The sequence below is a fragment of the Sus scrofa genome, chromosome 13 (assembly GCF_000003025.6).
Source record: "Sus scrofa isolate TJ Tabasco breed Duroc chromosome 13, Sscrofa11.1, whole genome shotgun sequence".
Lineage (NCBI taxonomy): Eukaryota > Metazoa > Chordata > Mammalia > Artiodactyla > Suidae > Sus > Sus scrofa.
In genome coordinates, this window is record NC_010455.5 from 58,584,859 (window position 1) to 58,607,810 (window position 22,952).

A 22,952-nucleotide genomic window follows, 5' to 3' on the forward strand; every position below is an offset into this window, starting at 1 on the left:
TTGCTTACCTAATATCCACGTGCTCCCCCATAATCTCTGCCCCCCGAGGCTAGTCAGGGCCTTGAAATGGCCAAAGGGCTCTCCTGGGTTACTTCTGGGCTAAAGCATATAAGAGCAGATACCAATTCTCCAGATCTCTCTATTGAAGTGGTGGCAACACAAAATTAAGTTGGTATTAATTTCTGAGTCATAGCATGCCAAGAAGCTTCTCTAACATTTCACTCAATGACACATCAGAATTAAGGCACTGAGATTTGCAGGGTTAGATGTTGATTCAGCATAGAAATAAACTACCCTGCAGGTTGCTTTGAGAGCTAAATAACATGATGATATATAGTAGTGTCACAACTTTGATCACATAGTATGAATTCAATAACTGATGTCAGATAATATAGGAGTAGTTGTTGTTGTTAGCTGTCCTCACAATGACCCTATGGAATAATCAGAAATAGAGATTATTATCATCCCACTTTCTAAGATATGAAACTGAGGCTTGCAAGGGCCTTGCTTAGAGGCATATGACAGAGCTGGAATTCTAAACCAGTGATCTTGTTTACTGAGCATTGCTTTCCCCACTCCCATTCAATGACAACTGTCAAGATTTTTCTGTATTATTATCACATGCATAAAAAATTAACTCCCAGCACATCTTTAACTTTCTTCCCATAAATAATAACACACACTCATGATGATTATCTCAACCAACCAAAAAATCTGAGCAAATAATAGACTTTACTAGAAAACAACTTTTTGTGGTATTTCAGAGAGATATACCTAATTATATAGAGATATATCTAATTAATAAACTAGTTAATATTTTTAAATCATATGAGTTATTGTCTCAGCCATATTGGCCATCCAAAGGCTTATTAAAAAATATTTTATGTTGAGTTCCAAAAGTTGTCCTGGGGAATAGACAATGTGTTTACTGTTCCCCCCCCCACTGACAAATACCTGACAGCTCAGGAAATTTTTTCTTGGAGTGTTTCTCCTTAACTAGCATGTGTGGGTCAAAACAATTACAGTGGTTAATTGCAAATGAAGAGCCTTTTAAGCATCTGAATGGATTTTGAGAAATAGGTGGATGGGGTTCAAATATGCTGAAACTGCAGCTTGCATTGTTCCAGGCCGTTATTTTTGGTCCACTGAATAACAGCTGCTGCATATGGTAGTTGTTGAGTTTTCTGCTAAAGATCCACTTACTGGCACAAATAGTAAATGTTTGTATGTGCTATTTTGATACATCTCCTGTGAGGCTCCATTTCTACATTTAAATATGGATCACATATGGTGAACTGAAATAACTTTTGTATGTAAAGCATATGTCCAAATAGTAAACCAAAGAGACACAGTGTATGGCACTGTCATGTTCCATATGTCTTCTATATGGGCTAAAATTTAATGAAAAATTATATAACCAAAATCACATGAGAAAAAGTTCTGTTTCATAGTTACAACTCTAGTGATTGGCAACATGGAGAATGTATATATATAATACATAATAAATGCTGTTGTTCAACATTTAACTAATATATGGATATATAAAATTTCAATGTGACAAAGTGATTTGGATAAACTGTATCATTAAAATACTCCAGTCAACCTCAATACATTGGAATTCATAATGAATAGAAAATTTATAAATACAACAGTGCTCCAGAATCCAGAACTTAATCTTTATGAAAAATGAAATGGTTAATACATGGACATCAATTCAATAGATGTTGTAGATATGGATTCACTATTCAGGGAACTTAAAATCAGGTAGGATGAAAATTATTTACAGACAAGTAACTCTAATAAGGACAGAAGGGAGATGTGTCCTACAGTGGAGACTGATAAAGTACTATGAGAATTTGCTGAACAGGAAGCTGGAGCCTGGAGACTCAGCTGAGCTCTGCAAATTCTAAGCTAGTCAATTTCCTATCTCTCTGGGCCAACATAGTTTGCTTTGTAAAGTGGGTCCTATGGACTGAATTGTGTTCCTCCACCCCCACTAATCTTATAGCTAGAAGGTCTAACGCCAATGTGATGATATTTGGAAGCAGGGCCTTTGAAAGGTATTTAAGTTTAGATGAGGGCATGAGGATGGGACCCTAGTAATGTGATTACTGTCTTTATAAGAAGAAGAAAGACCTGAGCAGGCTCTCTTCCCTGCTCTGTGATGTCCCTGTGAAGACACAGTGAGAAGATGGTCATCCAGACACCAGGAAGAGAGCTCTCACCGGAGAACGAAAGTAGCCTACATCTTGATCTTGAACTTCCTAGTCTCCAAACACTGAGGAATAAATTCCTGTCATTGAAGGCCCTGGTATTCTATGGTATGTTCTTATAGCAGCCCTAGCAGATGATACAGTAGGTAAATTCCAGGAAGCTAAATGGTTTTCAGTCTATGGGCCATACCTCTCTGGTTGGCATCTAGCAGTTTTTCCCCCATGACTCTGGAACACTACAAGATTCTAAAAGTAAGTAAAAATTAAACTATGTTCTTTCCCAGTTTTTCTTCTTACTACATGTCTTATTTTTTTTAATTTTTCAAATACTTTAAAGTTGAAACCATGTATGGTTTATTTGATAACACGGAGTAAAATGAAATATTTAATTAAACAGAACTGCTTATTCCCTAAGCATTAGAGGATTTACTTGTAATTCAGTTATATAAAGCCTACTGATATCTCAAGGCAATCCTACTATGAAGTATGAACATCTTAATACTATTTTTCTCATATTCAAAATAATGAAGCAATGACTAGCTAAGTTTATATCTTCTTTGCTCACAAATTTTTTTTGTTTGTCTTTTTAGGGCCTCACCCGTGACATATCGAGGTTCCCATGCTAGGGGTCAAATTGGAGCTACAGCTGCCGGCCTACACCAGGGCACAGCAACGGCCAGATCTGAGCAGTGTCTGTGACCTATACCACAGCTCATGACAATGCTGGATCCCCAACCCACTGGGCGAAGCCAGGGATCGAACCTGCAACCTCATTGTTCCTATTCAGATTCGTTTCCTCTATGCCCTGACAGGAACTCCTGCTCACAAAATTTTCAAGCTGAAGTGAATATTTAAAATAGGTGGTACATTTAAAATAAAGACTCTCGGAGTTCCCGTCATGGCTCAGTGGTTAACGAATCCAACTAGGAACCATGAGGTTGTGGGTTCGATCCCTGGTCTTGCTCAGTGGGTTAAGGATCTGGAGTTACCATGAGCTGTGATGTGAGTCGCAGATGTGGCTCGGATCCTGCGTTGCTGTGGCTCTGGTATAGGCTGGCGGCTACAGCTCTGATTGGACCCTCAGCCTGGGAACCTCCATATGCCGTGGGTGTGACCCTAGAAAAGACAAAAAGTAATAATAAAATAAAATAAAATAAAATGACTCTCTAATGCAGTATATATTTGAAAGCAGCTTTATTTAAATAGAGCATTCTAAACAAGTTTACATGCAATTATTTCATTATATGATAGTCAGTAATTCACCATATGGTATAATTCACCTCATAATAAATACCAAACATTTATATTTTCATTAAAACCTGGCAAATGACCTTAATTAAATTTCAGTAACATTCCTCAAAAGGCTAATTCCTGAGCATCTATTTTTGACAGTTAAATACTATTCCATATACAATGGATATACCATAATTCATTTTCACAAGTCCCCATATGTGACTACCTGGATTTCTTCCACCTTTTTGCCATAAAAGGAATGCTTATAATTAACATTCTTATACACAAATCTTTGCTCATTTATGTAAGCATATTTCTCTCTTGGACAAATTCCTAGATAGAGATTTGCTGTGTCAAGTCAACATGTGGTGATGTTGAAATTTATAAAGCAACATTGGTCAGAAAATATGTGATTTTATTTTTCAGTAGCTGAATTCAACATAGCTCTTGAAGATGGATTCCTGAAAATAATTACACTTGTCAATTCAAAATGTTTCAATCATCTTCTTTTTAAACTCAGTCACTTTTGTGTAAGCATTCAGTTAATTGTGTAAGCATTCCCCTTCCCTTCCTCTTGCCCACTCTGCCATGATAATGTGAGTCTACATGTAAAGAGAAATATTGCATCACCCTGGTTTTTGCTGCAGGACTGCCTTTGATCCTTGTGACCTCTGTTATGGCATGAGTCCACAACAAGTGTAGTCTTAATTTCATAGATTAGTTTCATAAAAGTGCCAGCCCCTGTCTTTCCTGCTTCCTGTCAGCAAAGTCCATGCCTTCTATACCTCTGGTCTCAACTTGAGGCTTCTTTTTGTCCAGAGGCTTTCTCACCATTTCCATACTGAGCCTTGTGTAGTTTAGGGATTAATAGCAGCTTTCTCCACACCTGACGAAGACATTTAAACTGTCCTCTAGTCAAGAAGTCTCTCACAGTCATTGTATTCTACTACTATGCAAATGCCCAGGTACTTCAGTGTCATGTTGGATGCAGGCATCTATAGAAGGTTGACTCTCTTCCATAGTTTAAGCTCTTCTGCTCTGAAATGTCCCCCAAAAACTGATGGAAGAGTTAAATTAAGAATCTCTGCCTTAGACACCCATTATTGTCTACACTCTTATCTCATCCCACTCTGAATCCCATTTCTTCCATATAGTCAAAAATCTTGTTTATATTGGGCAGGAAGAAAATGATCATACCATACATTTTCTTTGTTCTGTAGCTTATAGCTTAAATTATTTTTCTGCTCTTATAACCTTTCCTTGATATTTTCTTTTCTTGATATTTTTAAAACTTACATTTTGTAATTCTGATAAACACCTTTTTACTGTTTCTTCAAAGCCACACACTTGCAAATCAAGTCCTCTATAAAGTCTCCAAGCATGATTCTAATTAAATGGTAACAGGTTAGGAACCTATATTGAAATGACATTATTTACATCATTTTCAGAAAATAAACATTGGTAATGATTTAGAAAAGAAAGGCGTTTAGATAATGGTTAACTGGCTGCTTTTAAATTTAAGTCTTATAATGATAAAAGATGTCTCCTTTTCATATTTATTTAAGAGCAGTTTTGCTAGTCAAATTTTAGAAATCTTAGATAAATAATTTCAGAGTCTGTTTATGAAAAGGGATCATCAATAGACTGAACCATTGTGAAAGGCTTTGTGACATTTCTACTCTTGGACTTAATAGATAGGTTTTTCCCATCAATAAAGGAAGAAATAAGGAAGGGCTTACATTGACGTAATAAAATTGAGGGAAAATAAAGAGCTGAAAACTTCTGTGGGTCCTAGGATTTGTATATAAAAAGCCCTGTCCATGTGTTAAAGAATCATATTGTTCTCTCTTGAAATTTCCTCTTTATAGGAAATAGGTTATTCCCATGGTATTAAATAGTTTCTGAGTCCTCATTATCGGAACATTTATCTAAGTCCAAGCTTTGTGTCTACCATGTAAGAAAGTGGTCACTGCACAGTATTCACTAAAGAATTGACCATTTATAAAATTAGCTATCACTCAGACTTATTCTTTTCATTATTGCTGTGTATCTGTGACTCTCATCAATGTCTTTGTAGGTCAGACTACTAACATGCAATAAACAATTACAAATCTTGTACAAGATGTAAGATGTTGAGAAGTCATTGAAGATAATTATGGAGAGCTAATCAATTCCAGGCAAATCCATTGTTGATACGGCAGAGATAGACCATTTAAAAATTAAGGGAAAAATCAATGTGGGCAGAGAGATAACTGACAATTTTCAAGGAAGAATGCTCTATGACCCAAAGGATTAAGAGGAGCCCTTGAAGAAATTTCTGAAAACCTTGAGACTCCTCCTAATGATTCTTCAAAAATCAGCCTTATTATGATTTTCTTTGGATAGTTACCTGAGAAGTAAAGATGAGCATAATGTGTTATCAATATTGTTGCTGGAAATTTTATTTGAGAAAAAAAGAAATCAGCACTTGATGCACTTTTTCCTCTTTAAAAAATTCACACATAATTGAGATTAAAATCTACTTTTAATTTACTGAGATAAATTCATTTTTCATAACATTTAGTTTTATTTTTCAAAATGAAGTATCAATCACACTTCATTTTTTCAATCCCTAAAAACCAATGAAATATTGATGTTCATTTTGAACAGTTTTCTTTCAATTATTTTTTTCTGTAATACAATTATAATAGCTTTATACTGTGTCAATGTGGCTAAGCTCCAACAACTTTTTCTAGAATTCCTTTTTCTTCATACCTCCAGGATATCACTGGGCACAAGAGACATTATACACAAGATTTTGAAGGATAAAGTGAAGCAGTAGTTATATATATAGTTATAGTTATATAGTTATTAAGAGGAGCCCTAGAAGAAATTTTGAAAACCTTGAGACTCCTACAAATGATTCTTCAAGTCAGCCTCATATATAGCATTTTATATATATTTATATATATATAATATATATAGAAAATATATATAGAGAGAAAAATATATATATATGAAACGCTATATATATGTGTGTGTTTTCTTTTTAATCTTTTGAAGGTCATTGCTGGAATTACTACTGGTTACTCTACTCTAGAATGAGTGAACATTTTTGTAACAAATGGCTAGATGAGAAATTTATCTCAATCAACACAAGTAATTGAAAATAGACTAATGAAAAAGAAAGGTAAAGAATGAACCTAGATCCTTAATAGAACCAACATGCTGTTTGTTTTCAGTTGTTAAACTGTGGGGCAATTATGAATATAGAGTTATATCATTTAGATATTGTGTCATGTAATTTTACTGATGGAAAGTAGTTTATCTGTCATTCCTGTTAATTGGAACTATGATCCATAGATGATAAATAATTTTGAACCAGCTTGAGAAAACCAGGGGATGTAAACTATTTTGTGGATATGGATTTTTCTAAAAAGCATAGTTTTATGTGCTTTAACTGCTGTTGTAGGAGAGGGGAATAGCATCCACTGGGTTAACCAACCACCTTGTCATGAAATTTCATGGAGGAGGAAGCACATCATTTTGAGTCTACTTCTGTTCCTATTAATAAGCATGATAACACCATCAGGAAACATTGTGTGTGCATTCCCTAAGAGTTAAACACTACACTAAGAGATTCATGTGGATTATATAATTAATATAATCTCTACAATGCACATGCAGTAATAGAATCATCATCTGATTTTACAAAAAAAGAAACAGTGATTTAGAGAGGGTTTTACTGGCTTGCCCAGTGTTTAAAAAAAAAAAAAACTGTAAGATTTTCAATAAAATACATGACATCCAGTTAAATTGGCATTTCAGATAAATGACAAATTATTTTTTAGTATAAGTATGTCCCAGAAATTTAGTATAAGTATATGCGAAAGAAAAATTGTACTAGAGCAGTGAAACAGGCAAGAAAGACTTTATTCCAGACTTTTGCAATGTGGAGAAAAACTATTGCAATAGGGGAGAAAGAATGAACTCAGCTCTATTGAAAAGAAAGGCAGGAGAGTTTTTAACTGCTAGGTAAGTAGTAGAGAAGTACTGAAGGACTCTGAAGAGAAGGTGGGAACATGATTAGACCATCTCTGTTTCCTAATTGATGTTTATGGAAGTTAGGTATCTACCTACCAAGAGAAGGAGAGATAAAGGCCCTATCTTTCTCAGTGTTTATATTTCAAAGGGAAGGCACCAGATCTTTTAAAAAGACATTCTTGAGCTGTAGAAGATACCTCACCAAGGCAAAGAGATGATTTATAATGGCAAGTTTCCTAAAGTAAATATTCTTTATAAAGAGGCATCAGGGGGTCTAAAGTCAGGAAGAAACTTGTGTAAAGTTTACCGAACATAAAGAGAGCATTAAGGCCATCTTGGTTCCATGTCTCAAAAATTATCACGGTTACCCTGGGAAAAAAAAAATTTTTTTAGGGCTGCACCTGCCGCCTATGGAAGTTCCCAGGCTAGAGGCTGAATGGGTGCTGCAGCTGTTGGCCTACACCACATCCACAGCAACAATGGATCCAAGCCACGTCTGCAACCTACAGCAATGCCAGACCCTTAACCCACTGAGCAAGGGCAGGGGTTGAACCTGCATCCTCATGGATTCCAGTCAGATTTGTAACCTGCTGGGAACCCCTGAAATTCAAATTTAACTAGAAATGCTTTATTTTTATCTACTAGATCTAGTAATCACATATAGCTAGCAAGTTGTCCCAGCTCCTGAAAGAATTATACAGAGAAGAAATGTCTTCACTATGTCTATATCTGCACTGAACATAGCTTTGCCATACTACCTTAATTATTTTGATCTATTAAGTTTGTTAAGGCTTGTTTAATAACATATGATCTATCCTGGAGAATTTTTTTGTGTGCATTTGAGAAGAATGTGTATTTTTCAGCTGTTGGGGTAGAAGTTTATTTGGTCCCCAGTGTTGCTCAAGTCAGCTCTTTATTGATTTTCTGTCTGAATGTTCTATACATTATCGTGACTGGGGTATTGAAGTTCCCTACTATTACTGCATTGCTGTCAATATTTACTTTACATATTTAGATGCTCTGGTATTGGTTACATTTATATTTATATTTGCTATTTTATTATGTAATTAACACTTTCATCATTACATAATGACTTCTTTTTATCCATAGACAGTTTTAGGCTTAAAAATCTATTTTGTCTGATGTAAGTATAGCCACCTCTGCTTTCTTTTGGTTACTATTTTCATGAAATCTTTTTCTATTCCTTTACTTTCAACCCTTGCATGTCTTCAAATCTTGAGTCTCTTGTTGATAGCATGTTGCTATATCATATTTTTTAAACCATTCAACCCATCTATGTCATTTGATTTATGATTTAATCCGTTTATATTTAAAGTAATTATTAATAGGTAAAGACTTACTATTGCCATTTTGTTCATTATTCACTGTCCATTGTACAACTGTTTCATTCCTCTCTTTTCTTGCTATCTTCCTTTGCTATTTAATTAATCTTTGTAGAGATTTGCTTTAATTATTTTCTCTTTATTTTGTGTGTTTCTATTTTAGGTTTTTGTATTTGGATTACCCCAGACTTGTGTAAAATATCTTGTATTTATAACCACCTATTTTATACTGATAAGAGCCTAACTTCAATTCCCTACAAAATCTCTCCCCACTCCCCACATATGCACACTTCATGTTCCTATAGTCAGAATTTGCTTCTTTTCTTATCTTTTATGTTAAGGTTAAAGGTAATTCATACTTTAGCTTTAGTATTGCACTAATCTTTATTTATTTATATTTACCTTTTGCAGTGAGATTCATGTTTCAGTTTCCATATGCTTTCATCTTCTTGTTTAGTGTGTTTTCACTTCAGTTTAAAGAACTCTTTTAAACATTTCTTATAAGACAGTTCCAGCAGTGAAGAAATCCCTCAGTTTTTGTTTAGCTTGGCTTTATTCCTCTCTCTCTCTTTTTTTCTTTTGTTTTTTTGTTTTGTTTTTGCTTTTTAGGGAAGCACCCACACACAGCATATGGAAGTTCCCAAGTGAGGGGTTGAATCAGAGCTACAGCTGATAGCCTACTCCACAGGCACAGCAACGCCAGATCCAAGCCACTCTGAAAACCTACACCACAGCTCATGACAATGTCTGATCCTTTACCCACTGAATGAGGCCAGGGATCCAAGCTACATCCTCAGGGATGTGTTGGGTTGTTTTTTTTTTTTACCACTGAGCTATGACAGGAACTCTTCTCTTTCATTTTTAAAAGATAATTTTGCCAGGCATAGTGTTCTTGGTTGGCAGATTTTTCTTTCAGAACTTTGTCTATGTTGTCCTGTAGCTTGCTAAGTTTTAAAACAATTATCTTGAACTTTTTGTCAGGCAATTGATACATGTCCCCATTTCTTTGAGGTTAGTTTATAGAAATTTATTGTGTTCCTTGGAATATGTCAAGAGTCCTTGATTTTTCATGTTTTTTCTTGTATTCTTATGTTAATGTCTGTGCATTTGCTTTCAGACTTTATGGGCTGGCTTTCATAGGGAAAAATCTGCACCTACTGATAAATCTGATAGCGTGGCTGCTTGAGGTGCAATGTTTTCAGCTCTGGGCAGTGGAGGGGTGCAGTCGTGTGAACTCTGGGTAGCTCCATTATCAACATTTGGGGAATAACATGGGGATCCTTGGTGGCCAATGCTATAGAGATGCATGGCAGCAGCAAAGGCTGCTGGGTCCCTCAGTTGCAAAGACTCCTCCTACTCTCTTTTTCACCCATAGGGGAAAGTCTTCACTGAGGGGAAGGCTTCTGGTGCTGGAGGCCAGGGCATGAGTACACAAATGACAAAGTTGCTCATATCCAGGGCATAGGCATGCATGGGCAGTGGTGTTAAAGACTGAGACAAATGCATGCCTGTGGCAGCTCCAGGATCCAGAATGTGAGTGCACATGCAGCAGTAACAATATCAGGGACTGGAACACAGTTTCAGATGGGGGAAGCACTGGAATTAGGTGTTACATGCTCAGGACAATGGTGGCACCAGTGTTTGGGGTATAGGCATGCACAGAGTTGTAGCATCACTGAGGTTCATGGTGTGTACACAGTAGCACCAGGCCTGGGGTTATGGAGAGGTAGCAGCTCCAGCCTGGGATAGGGGAGAGTGGTGGCTTCTTCTGCAGGGGGCTGCAGCACTATGAAATCAAGGCAGCCTTGTCAGCTGGTGTTGATGTTGATGAAGACTGCAGGGGTCCTCATTGTGAAAAGCTGGGGGTGTCCATAACAGTGGCAAAAGCTGCTCTTGTTTTACCCCACAGTGGGGAGGTTATAGCTGAAGGTATTCCTCTTGGCACTAAGCTGTACTAGACTAGGAGATGTAGTGATATAATTTAAATCCTTCCTACACTTTAATATGCCCCATCCTACATTTTTGCATTCCACTGGCTTACTGTAGATTCTTCATTTTATACCAGAACTCTACCTAAACTATGTTTCTTGGTGGCTAATTGTTTAATAATTGTTTTTATGAAGGGACAAGCATTGGGATCTCCTAGGCTACCATTATGCTGATGTCACTACTCCTTTTCTTTTTTATGATTAGACTATTTAATAGTTTATTCATTTACTTGTCTTACCAGAATCTCTCTCTCTCTTTTTTTTTCAGCTTCACCTGCAGCATGCAGAATATCCCAGGCCAGGGATTGAAATGGCACCAAAGCAGTGACCTGGGCTGCTGCAGCAACAATGCCAGATCCTTAACCCACTGTGCCACAAGAGAACTCCCCTACCAGAACCTCTTATTACTTCTATTGTTTCAAAGTTTTCACAAAAATTTATTCTTGAGTTTATTATAATTTATTCCTTCTTATTTCCTTCAATTTATTTTTTTACTTCATGCTTAATTTATTTGTCTTCATTTTTTTCCTTTATAAAAATTGAATATAAGTTTCAAGGTCATGAGTTTCCCTCTGAACTTGTGTCCTTTAGGTTCTGAGAAGTGTCATGTTTATTATTATTTTCTTTTTCTTTCTTTCTTTATTTATTTTTTGTCTTTTTAGGGCTGCACGTGTGGCATATGAAAGTTCCCAGGCTAGGGGTCGAATTGGAGCTGTAGCCACCAGCCTACACCACAGCCACAGCAATGTGGGATCCAAGCCCCATCTACAACCTACACCACAGCTCATGGCAACACTGGATCCCCAACCCACTGAGCAAGGCCAGGGATCGAACCTGCATCCTATGGATACTAGTCAGATTCGTTTCTGCTGAGCCATGATGGGAACTCCCCATTTTCTTGTAAATATTCGTCAGTTCTCTTTTGCTCTTTGAACTGAGAGAGTTGGTCAAAAGAGAGTATCTGTATTCCCAAGCAAAAGAATTTTTTGGACTAATTTTATTATTTATTCATACTTTTCATGCACCATATTCCAGAACTATTGTCTGTATTAATTCTACTTTTATAAATTTATCAAAGTTTACTTTATTGCCTAATATTTGGCTAACTTTTGTGAATGTTTCATGTGCTGTTAAAAAGAACGTGCTTTTCCCTTAGTAGCAAACTGAAGAATATCTATCTATTGTTGTTCAGATCAACCATGTTAGTTATATTTTTTAGGTCCCTAATACTTAGTTTGTCTGTTTGATTTGTTATGAGCTGAGTAAGTTAGTCATCTACTACTAGAATATTTCTATTTTCTTAGTATTTCTAGTAACTTTATCTAGGATAATAACTTTGAACTTATGAGCCTATAGCAATTTAATAAGGTATATATACAGATGCATCCACATGTTTATATTTCATGCGACATTTATGATTGTTAAAGTATATAGATTAAAACTCTTCCAATTATAATGTGTATATGATTAGGTAGATAAACTGAATAAAGCCATGTCATTCCCACTGCTCTACTGATTCTTTGATGATCAGCAAAGCTAATGTGCCCTATGATATTAGAAAATCCCACCAGGACTTTTAAAGTATTTCTGTTGAGCTTGGAGTGATTTCCACAGGTCCTGAATTTTTTATAACTTTACTTTTAAGGACAATTGCCTTTCACATGAGTAATTTAATATTAAGCCCTGCCATATTTTAATGTTTTCATAGCATGTGAAAGTAGGCTAACATTCCTCACTTTGATTTCTACAGAGAAGGAAACAGAGAAACCTGTTCTTTCCTGACAATGAACAGTGAAGTAGTCACTGGACTGTGGACGTAAATGGTTCTTGTCCATCTCTGAATGAGTAATATTAAAAATTGGGTTAAGCAGAGTTTTTTCATTTCTCATTATTCTCTGCATACTACTCTTTCCTAGCATCATATGCTGAATCTTTATTTGCTTCTTCTTCAGAGTTCGTAGCTACTCAAACTGTGTTACTTCCCTTTGTCAAAATTTTTTCTTTTTTTCTAAGTGAACCTGTTTTATAAAGTTTTTCTTTTTTGTCTTCATTCTTTTGTTTTGATACCATTTTGAAATACCAAAATGTTTTATATTCTCTTATTTTCCCTAGGACTCTATCTCCTTACATGCTTTTTCCTCATATGTAGCCATTCCCTCATCAATGTTAAGCTCCTTGAGAAAAGGAACATGCATTTCTGAGTGGTAATTAGAACATTTTTTATCATTTAAAAAATTTATTCAATTAGTAAAATACTGATGTGCTAGTTCCCTGGGAGAAATAAAATGATGGTGGTGATGATTATAAAACAACTACTAATTATCGAGGCCTTATTATGTGCCATCCTTTACATGTATGAGCACACTAAATCCACATAACAATTCTTTCAACTACTGGTCCCATTTTACAGATGCTGCTTGAGTTAAAAAGAAATTCAGTAACTTGCTCAAGATGACATAAATAGTTAAGTGGAGGAGCCAGGATTTTAACCCAGGCAATTTGACTTCAGGAGCCCAGACTAACTTTGCAGGAAGGGTGTGGAACATTTTTGTTAAATCCCAGTGGAAATGAAAAGAGGAAAAAAGTGTTTTCATAATTGTAATTATATGATCAACTATTACTACTGTAATCACAGGTCTTTCAAACTGTAAGAGAGACACCACTGAGTCAATCCATTTACTTTAAATTTGGCAAAACTGATCTTCAAAGGGAAGGGGGTGATTTTCTTAATGCCTAAATTCACTGTGTCACTGTTTAATAGTAAGAAAAGAAAATATTTCTACTTGTCATTTATATTACCCCTGCAAAAGTGTAACTTCCAAGCTTTATCTTCACTTCTTTAGTTATTTGAGCTATACATCCAGAGAAGAACCAGTTACAATACTTGTAAATGGCTTAGGTGGCCTGAGAAGGGCATTGCATTTTATAAATAATGTGTTCTAATGGTGTACATGATGCTATGAAAATGCTCCTGCTTTCAAACTATGCTGCCTGAAAATCATAGGTTGAACTTTGTGGATTAACTATTCAAGAATTTATGAAGCTATTTATACATATTTTATTTATTGCAAGAATGTTTATACTATAATTATTTCAAGAATTAAGCTTTCATGTTGCTATCAGAAACTAAAGTCTTTTTTTTTTAAATCACATTCTTCTAATGTAAGGTCATATACAAATAGAATAGGCTGTGCAAATTTTCTTAGTGGATGTTTGTTGCCATAAATCTATCAGTCTACCTATCAATCAATCAATTCATGTTTTAAAAGCATTCTCTATAGGAAAATCACTAGATATATACATTGGGTATTTCAATATAGACTTATAGTAAATATGGTTATCACAAAATTACAGGGGCTTATATACATAAACTTATTTAAGACCCCCCCAAAAAAATTTATCCCATTATAATTCCCATTATACAGATGAGGAAAAGATCACAAAATTCTGAAGCTTAAAGTTAATTTGAATCATAAGTAATTCCTTTACAATAAATTTGGATATGTGTCAAAATAGAATTAAAAATTGCTTCAAGAGAAATTATTGGGAGTTGAAAGAATAAATTACACAGTTTAGTGATTACATTGCAAAGATATAAGACATCAGTAAAGTAGTGACCAATGGACTATATTCAGCCCTCAATTTAATATTATGTCACATATTTTTTAAAAATTTGATTAACTGCCAGCATTCTATAATCAATTATGTGAAGTAAACATAATGTGAAGATTTTCACATAAAATTCTAGATTTCTGTCCTTTTTTTTCCCCATTTTTATTGTTCTTTATTCTTTTTCCCCAATGCATTATTTTTTTTCTACTGTACAGCATGGTGACCCAGTTATACATACATGTATACATTCTATTTTCTCACATTATCATGCTCCATCATAAATGACTAGACATAGTTCCCAGTGCTACACAGCAGGATCTCATTGCTAATCCATTCCAAAGGCAATAGTTTGCATCTATTAAGCCCAAGCTCCCAACCCATCTCACTCCCTCCCCCTCCCTCTCCCCCTTGGCAACCAAGTCCATGATTTTCCAAGTCCATGATTTTCTTTTCTGTGGAAAGGTTATTTGTGCCACATATTAGATTCCAGATATAAGTGATATCATATGGTATTTGTCTTTCTCTTTCTGACTTACTTCACCCAGTATGAGAGTCTCTAGTTCTATCCATGTTGCTACAAATGGCATTATTTTGTTCTTTTCGATGGCTGAGTAGTATTCCATTGTGTATATATACCACATTTTCCTAATCCAATCATCTGTTAATGGACATTTTGATTGTTTCCATGTCTTGGCTATTGTGAATAGAGCTGAAATGAACATATGGGTGCATGTCTTTTTCAAGGAAATTTCATCCAGATATGTGCCCACGAATGGGATTGCTGGGTCATCTGGTAGATCTATGTGTAGTTTTCTAATGTACCTCCATACTGTTCTCCATAGTGGTTGTACCAGCTTACATTCCCATCAACAATGCAGGAGGATTCCCTTTTCTCCACACCTCCTCTAGCATTTGTTACTTCTGGACTTATTAATGATGGCCATTCCAACTGGTGTGAGATGGTATCTCATGGTAGTTTTGATTTGCATTTCTCCAATAATCAGTGATATTGAGCATTTTTTAATGTGCTTGTTGGCCATCTGTATATATTCCTTGGAGAAATGTCTATTCATGTCTTTTGCCCATTTTTCCATTGGGATGTTGGCTTTTTTGCTGTTGAGTTGTATAATTGCTTGTATAATTTAGAGATTAAGCCCTTGTCAGTTGCATCATTTCATATGATTTTCTCCCCTTCTGTAAGTTGGCTTTTGGCCGTTTTTTTGATGGTTTCTTTGCTGTGTGAAAGTTTGTCTGTCTGATTAGGTCCCATTGGTTTATTTTTGCTTTTATTTCTGTTGCTTTGGGAGACTGACCTGAGAAAATAATCATAAGGTTGATGTCAGAGAATATTTTGCCTATGTTCTCTTCCAGGAGTTTGATGGTGTCTGGTCTTATATTTAAGTCTTTCAGCCATTTTGAGTTTATCTTTGTGCATGGTGTGAGGGTGCTTTACAGTTTCATTGATTTGCATGCAGCTATCCAGGTTTCCCAGCAATAATTGCTGAAAAGACTGTCTTTTTCCCATTTTATGTTCTTGCCTCCTTTGTCAAAGATTAATTGAACTTTGGTGTCTGGATTTATTTCTGGGTTCTCTCTTCTGTTCCATTGGTCTGTCTGTCTATCTTGGTACCAGTACCACACTGTCTTGATGACTGTGTATTTTTAATATTGCTTGAAATCTGGGAGAGTGATGCCTCCTGCTTGGTTTTTGTTCCTCATAATTGCATTGGCAATGCTGGGTCTTTTGTGGTTCCATATAAATTTTTGGATAGTTTGTTCTAGTTCTGTGAAAAATGTCATGGGTAATTTGAGAAGGATTGCATTGAATCTGTAGATTGCTTTGAGGGCTGTGGCCACTTTGACAATATTAATTTTTCCAACCCAGGAACATGGGATACCTTTCTATTTCTTTACATCTTTTTTAATTTCCTTGATTAATGTTTTATAGTTCTCAGCATATAAGTCCTTTACCTCCTTGATCAGGTGTATTCCCAGGTATTTGATTTTTGGGGGTGCAATTTTAAAAGATATTGTATTTTTGCATTCCTTCTCTAATATTTCATTGTTAGTATACAGAAAGGCAACTGATTTCTGAATGTTAATCTTATATCCTGCTGCTTTGCTGAATTTGGTGATCAGTTCAAGTCCTTTTGGAGTTGAGTCCTTAGGGTTTTCTATATATAGTATCATGTCCTCTGCATACCATGGCAGTTTTACCTCTTCTCTTCCTATTTGGATGCCTTTTATTTCTTTTGAGTGTCTGATTGCTGTGGCTAGGATTTCCAGTACTATGTTGAGCAACAGTGGTGAGAGTGGGTATCCTTGTTTTGTTCCAGATTTTAGTGGAAAGGCTTTCAACTTTTCTCTGTTGAGTATTACATTTGCTGTGGGTTTGTCATAAATGGCTTTGTTTATGTTAAAGTATACCCTCTATACCCACTTTGGCAAGCGTTTTGATCATGAATGGATGTTGGACTTTGTCAGATGCTTTTTCTGCATCTGTTGAGACTATCATGTGGTTTTTGACTTTTCTTTGGTTAATGTGGTGTATGACGATGATTGATTTGTGTATGTTGAACCATCCTTGTGCACCTGGGATGAATCCCACCTGGTCGTGGTGTGTGATCTTTTTATGTGTTGTTGGATTCGATTGGCTAAAAGTTTGTTGAGAATTTTTGTGTCTATATTCATCAAAGATATTGGCCTATAGTTTTCTTTTTTTGTGGTATCTTTGTCTGGCTTTGGAATCTGGATTTCTTTGGGAGAAAAAAACACAATAATCTAGGGAAAACTACCTTCCCATTTTCCTATGGCCACAATCAGCTGGATCTGTATACTGGCTATTCACTTTAGATGAATATTGACTTCCCAGGGTACTATAATCCCAGCTGCTCTGTAAATATCTCTTAGAGCCAACCCTTGAATAAATATCCCTCAGATATTCAACCTCCTTGCTAATGTTGTCAAACATGCTCAGTGTGCATTGTTTCCTCATCATTTGCTTATTATGTCAACATCATTTATTGACACTGGGTGGTAATAAGATCATGATGATTTCTGTTATCAGACATAAAAAATGAATATCCTATCATTTTTCCCTGCCCAAAGGCTGAGAGTTGCATGTTGTGAACAACAACAACAAAAACTCAAATCAGGCTTCTAGCTATTCTTTCCTTCCCCTCCAAGTACATTCTATTTTTTTCTTTATTTCTAAGCACCTCTATTTGACTAGATGTGGGTTCCCTCCACCCCTTTTTTTTCTCCAGAGCTGAGGGTGGATACCTTCAGTCAATTTTGAAGCAAATAAGTTAAAATTTTTTAAAATAAGTTAAAAAATAATAGCTTCTGCTATCATTTTTTATCTGTAAAATAATCTTCCAAAACCTCTCTTTGATAATTTTCTTTTTTTTTTTTTTCCCCCTGTTCTTCTACTCACCAAAGAAAAACATAATTCTGGGCACTGAAAATAAATAGGAACAAACCTTAAACCCAGTAAGATGACACATTTGATGTTTCATCTCTACACATAAACTGGAGAACACAGACAAATCCTTTCCCCACATGGACTGATAGAAAGAAAATTTTAGGAATTTGAAATTTCAAGTTTTGTGATCTCAGGAAGTTCCTACTGTATATCTCAATTTCATGTGCTTCTCATTATACACTTCTTTCCCTCACTCTGTTTAGGAGATTCTCTCTAGGCATTGGCTCTCAAAATTTCTCATTTTGAGTTTCTGGTATGGTTGATGACTGCTCTTTAGGTAGAATTATAAAGCAAAAGAAAATATAGGAAGAAGCTTTTTATCAGGGATTTTTGTGGTCCTACTTATAAGCTTTCAGACTTGATTTTCCCTTCCCTTTTTTTTCCCTTGGCATTTATATTTCACACCATAAAAGATAGGAAGCATGACTTTAAAAGATGCAATTGCAGGTGAAAATTTTTAGGAGGGAAAGGCACATGAGGAAAGGGTAGCATGGCTTATTTTGAAAGTGTGAATCACACGCTGGAACCGTTATGCCACCAAACAAACCATGGAAATACACCTTTGGAAGTGAAAATATGATTTTTAGGAATGTGATAATAGTTCCTACAGAGTACACAGAAAATATCATTGGAAATTTTCTATTCCTTTTATTTCTCACTATAAACAATAGAAAATTGAAAATAAGACCTTGTCATAGAAAATAAAATGGATATCAATCTTTGATATTTTTGTCCAAATTAAACCTCAGAATCCTTCTGGAAAAGAACATTCTACTCCTGTAATCACTTCATAGTTAAGTACCATATGCTGAGCAATCTTGCAATAAGAAGGAAGTCTGTGGGCTTCTCTGCCTATGTGTTGGAACGGGAAGATGGTTCTCAAGCTTGGATGGGTATTGAAATTACATAGGAGTTTAAGAACGACTGATGTCTGGGTTACAAACCACAGATATAACCATGTCATTGATTTAAAGAATAGACTAGAAATTAGGATTTTTTAAACTCTCAAGTGATTTGAATTTTAACCAATGATCTGAAACATTGATAAGAGGAAATTACTTGTATTATTAAAAAAAAAAAAAAAGAAAGAAAGAAGGAGGAAGGGTAAAGAAGTAACAGAAGGAAGAAATCAGAGCCCCACTTTGATTTCCATGATGCATCCATACGTATAGGGAAGAGGGAAGAAGTAACTTTGTTCTCCACAGAAGGAATAAACAGTAAAATTATTTATGACTGACACTATCAAATCCTTGATACAGAGAAAAAATAGCAATTTCATATTGTTCAATCTATTCTATAGTTCCATTATGTATATATAACCACATCTTCTTAATCCATTCATCTGTCTATGAACATTTAGGTTGTTTCCATGTCTTGGCTATTGTGAATAGTGCTGCAATGGCAGTTCCTGTCATCCCTCAGTGATTAACAAACCTAACTAGCATCCATGAGGACACAGACTCGATCCCTGGGCTTGCTCAGTGGGTTAAGGATCCAGCGTTGCTGTGAGCTATGGTGTAGGTTGCAAACAGGGCTCGGATCCTGTGTTTCTGTGTCTGTGGCATAGATTGGCAGCTGCAGCTCTGATTGGACCCCTAACCTGGGAATCTCCATATGCCATGGGTGTGACCCTTAAAAAAAAACAAAAAAAAACAAAAAAAAAAAAAAATAGTGCTTCAGTGGACATAGGGGTGCATGTATCTTTTTCAATGAAAGTTTTGTCTGGATATATGCCCAGAAGTGTGATGATTGCTGGATCATATGGTAGGGTTAGGGTTAGGTTTAGGGTTAGGGTTAGTTTTCTGAGATACCTCCATACTCTTTTCCACAGTGGTTGTGCCAATTACATTCCCACCAACAGTACAGGAGGGTTCCCTTTTCTCCACACCCTCTCTAGCATTTGGTATTTATATTTGTGGAATTATTAATGATAGCCATTCTGACTGGTATGAAGTGGTACCTTGGTAGTTTTAATTTGTATTTCTCTAATATTTAGTGATTTTGAGAACTTTTTCATGTGCCTGTTGGCTATCACTATGTCTTTTTTGGAGAAATGTCTATTTAGATCTTCTGCCCATTTTTCACTTGGGTTGTTCGTTTGTTTTTTTGTTTTCATGTTGAGTTGTATGAGTGGTTTGTGTATTTTGGAGATTAAGCTCTTAACATTTGCATCACTTGCAATTATTTTCTCCCGTTTTGTAGGTTATCTTTTTGGCCCCCAGCTGTTACAAATTTCTTTGTTCTCTTCTTGCAAGTCAAGAGAGCATTACTTCTATAACTCTCATACAAGTTTAAGGAAGCTTCTTTCTCAGAAGCCCTCATTAGATGTTCAGTCATAGACATAACCGGCCCTTCTTTGTTCCCATGCCCCGAAATTTACCTATGGCCCTTGGAATCCACTTAAATTGGGGATGGGTTCAGCTTTAACTGAAACACAAAGACTAAATCCACCCCTAACTTAAGTGGATTAGCACATCGAATTCCCAGTGCCACTTGCAAGTTTCAGGGCATGGAATTCAAGCAATTCCTAGGAATGATTTCTCTATTAATATGGAGAATTTCAGTTTAAACACAAATGGATGCAGTTTAGTGTCCACATTAACCACAAGACATTGGATTTGTTTTCACAAAGCATTTAAAGTATAAGAGGCTGCACTATAGTTTAGCATTTTTAGTTTTCCCTGCAGTTCATGTATCCATACAGCAAATATTTAATAATCTTACTGTGTGCAAGGAGTGGTGCTTTTCACCAGGTAACAGAAGCAAATCCATGGACCAAACTCCTATTAAGTGTCCTACACAATTATCTCATTTCATTTTGACCAAAGCTCTTTCTGAGTATTTGTATTATTCAGCATTCTCATCGCACAACCAGACTCTGGATAAATCCAGAAGAAAGGAATTAATTTAAAGGATATTAGGGAGCTAACAGAATTAATAAGATCTGCAGAATCTGGCTTTGGTTTTGGTTGGGTTTGTTTGTTTGTTTGTTTTTGGCCATACTCATAGCATGTGGAAGTTTCTGAGCTAGGTATCTAACCCATGCCAGAGCAGCAACCCAAGCCACTGCAGTGGCAATACCAGATCCCTAACCCACTGCACTGCAGGAGAATTCCCAAGATGTACAGAATTTACATTAGAAAAGTGCCAAGACCAGCTCAGCAGGATGGGGCTGAAGAATGGGTGCTGTGAAACTTAAGGAAAAATGTTAACATAAAACAAAACACAGAGACATTTATCTTAAGTAAAGGTGGGAACTGGGGGACTCAAGGTCTCAGAGACAAAGAGCACCGCCTCAAGAAACCACACTGCTTTTATTGTGCTCTTTAGGATTATGCCAAGTGAGGAGGGGGCTGTAGGTGGAGGATATAGGTTTTTTAAATTATTTTAAAAGTCACATAGCTGGTAGATGGTTAAGCTTTTACTCTGACCTTTAGGCATTTAACAATCATTAGCATTTGAGTTAGCTATCTATGCATAGCATTTCAGAGAATCCTCACTGTGCTTCCGCAAATGGCATGCCTAGGTTTGCACCTTGGTTCTCTTTGCTAATGGATATTCTGCTAATGACCACTCATAAACCACTTGACCATGAGGTTCCTCTTTCTCCTGTTCTTTAGAGGACATATCATGCTTGTGCAAACGGTGTGCCAATCTGCACAGGTCCAGCATGCCTAGACCAAAGCATTATGTCTCATTCAGCTGACCCTATGAATAACTTATGCCTTTAGGTCTTTGTTCTTAAGCTTAAGTCATTTACCATCACTATGACTGTTTTTCAAACAGGAAGATGGGGTAAAGTAAAGCAGGACAAGATGGAGTTTTCAGCAAAGAGGCTAAGAAAATATTGTAGAAACATGTCTCGTGACAGAAAAGGAATCAAGGTATTTCCAGTGGCATAAGCTCTAAGAATCCCAAGAGGCTCTCAGAAGATGACTGTTTCGTACACCATTAGTGCTTCTTTAAAAAATGCCTTACAATAGACAATAAGGTCCTACTATAGCACAGGAAACTATACCCAATCTCCTGGGATAGATCATGATGGAAAATAATATTTAAAAAATGAATGCATATATGACTGAGTCACTTTGCTATGCAATAGAAATTGGCACAACTTGTAAATCAACCATATTTTAATAATTTAAAAAAAATTCCTTACAACTTCTCAAATAACTTGCATCACTACTCAAATGAAAAAGCATCTGGTTGGCCACGTGGCATCTTCATATTCTATAGTGGAATAAACATGATCTCACAAAAACTCATACAATCAAATATTCTTCCAAAGTGAGTAGGGGTACTAATTGTAAAGAGATTTCATACAGGCCAAATTCTGTAAATGTCCATGCCACAATTATTACCTCCATTTTACAGATGAAGAAACAGATTCAGACAAAGTGAGTCATAAATTTCCTTATTCGCAAACTCTCTCAGAGTTAAATCAGCCACTCATGTTGTGAGACTGGTTTTTGAGGTATCTGAATTCCTGAGGTCAATTTTATTTGTTTGATATTCTGCTTATTTTGATTTAGCTTTTAATTTCTTTAATTTGAAGTTATAATGTAAGAAATCTATTGGATTCATAAAGAAAATATCATTGGTAAGTTACCTTTAATATCCTACTTCTACGTAACTTTGCTTTGCAAGTTCCTTCTAAAGCCTCCTAAATCATTATTCAATAGGATTATCAAATATTTTGCAAATTTAAATCTCAGTTGATCCAGGAGTTCCCATTGTGGCTCGGTGGTAATGAACCCAGCTAGTAGCCATGAAGGTGCAAGTTCGATCCCTGGCCTTGTTCAGTGGGTAAAGGATCCGATGTTGCTGTGAGCTGTGTTGTAGGTCAGCAGCTACAGCTCCGATTGGACCCCTAGCCTGGGAACTTCCATACGCTGCAGATGTGGCCCTAAAAAACTAAATAAATAAATAAATCTCAGTTGTCCATAAAACATGAGTTAAAACAGATATGAACACCACTTCTCATGAGATAGTCAATTTACAAAATAAAATCCATATACATGCATTCATTCTCTACTTAAGAATTAGGTGTGTGTTG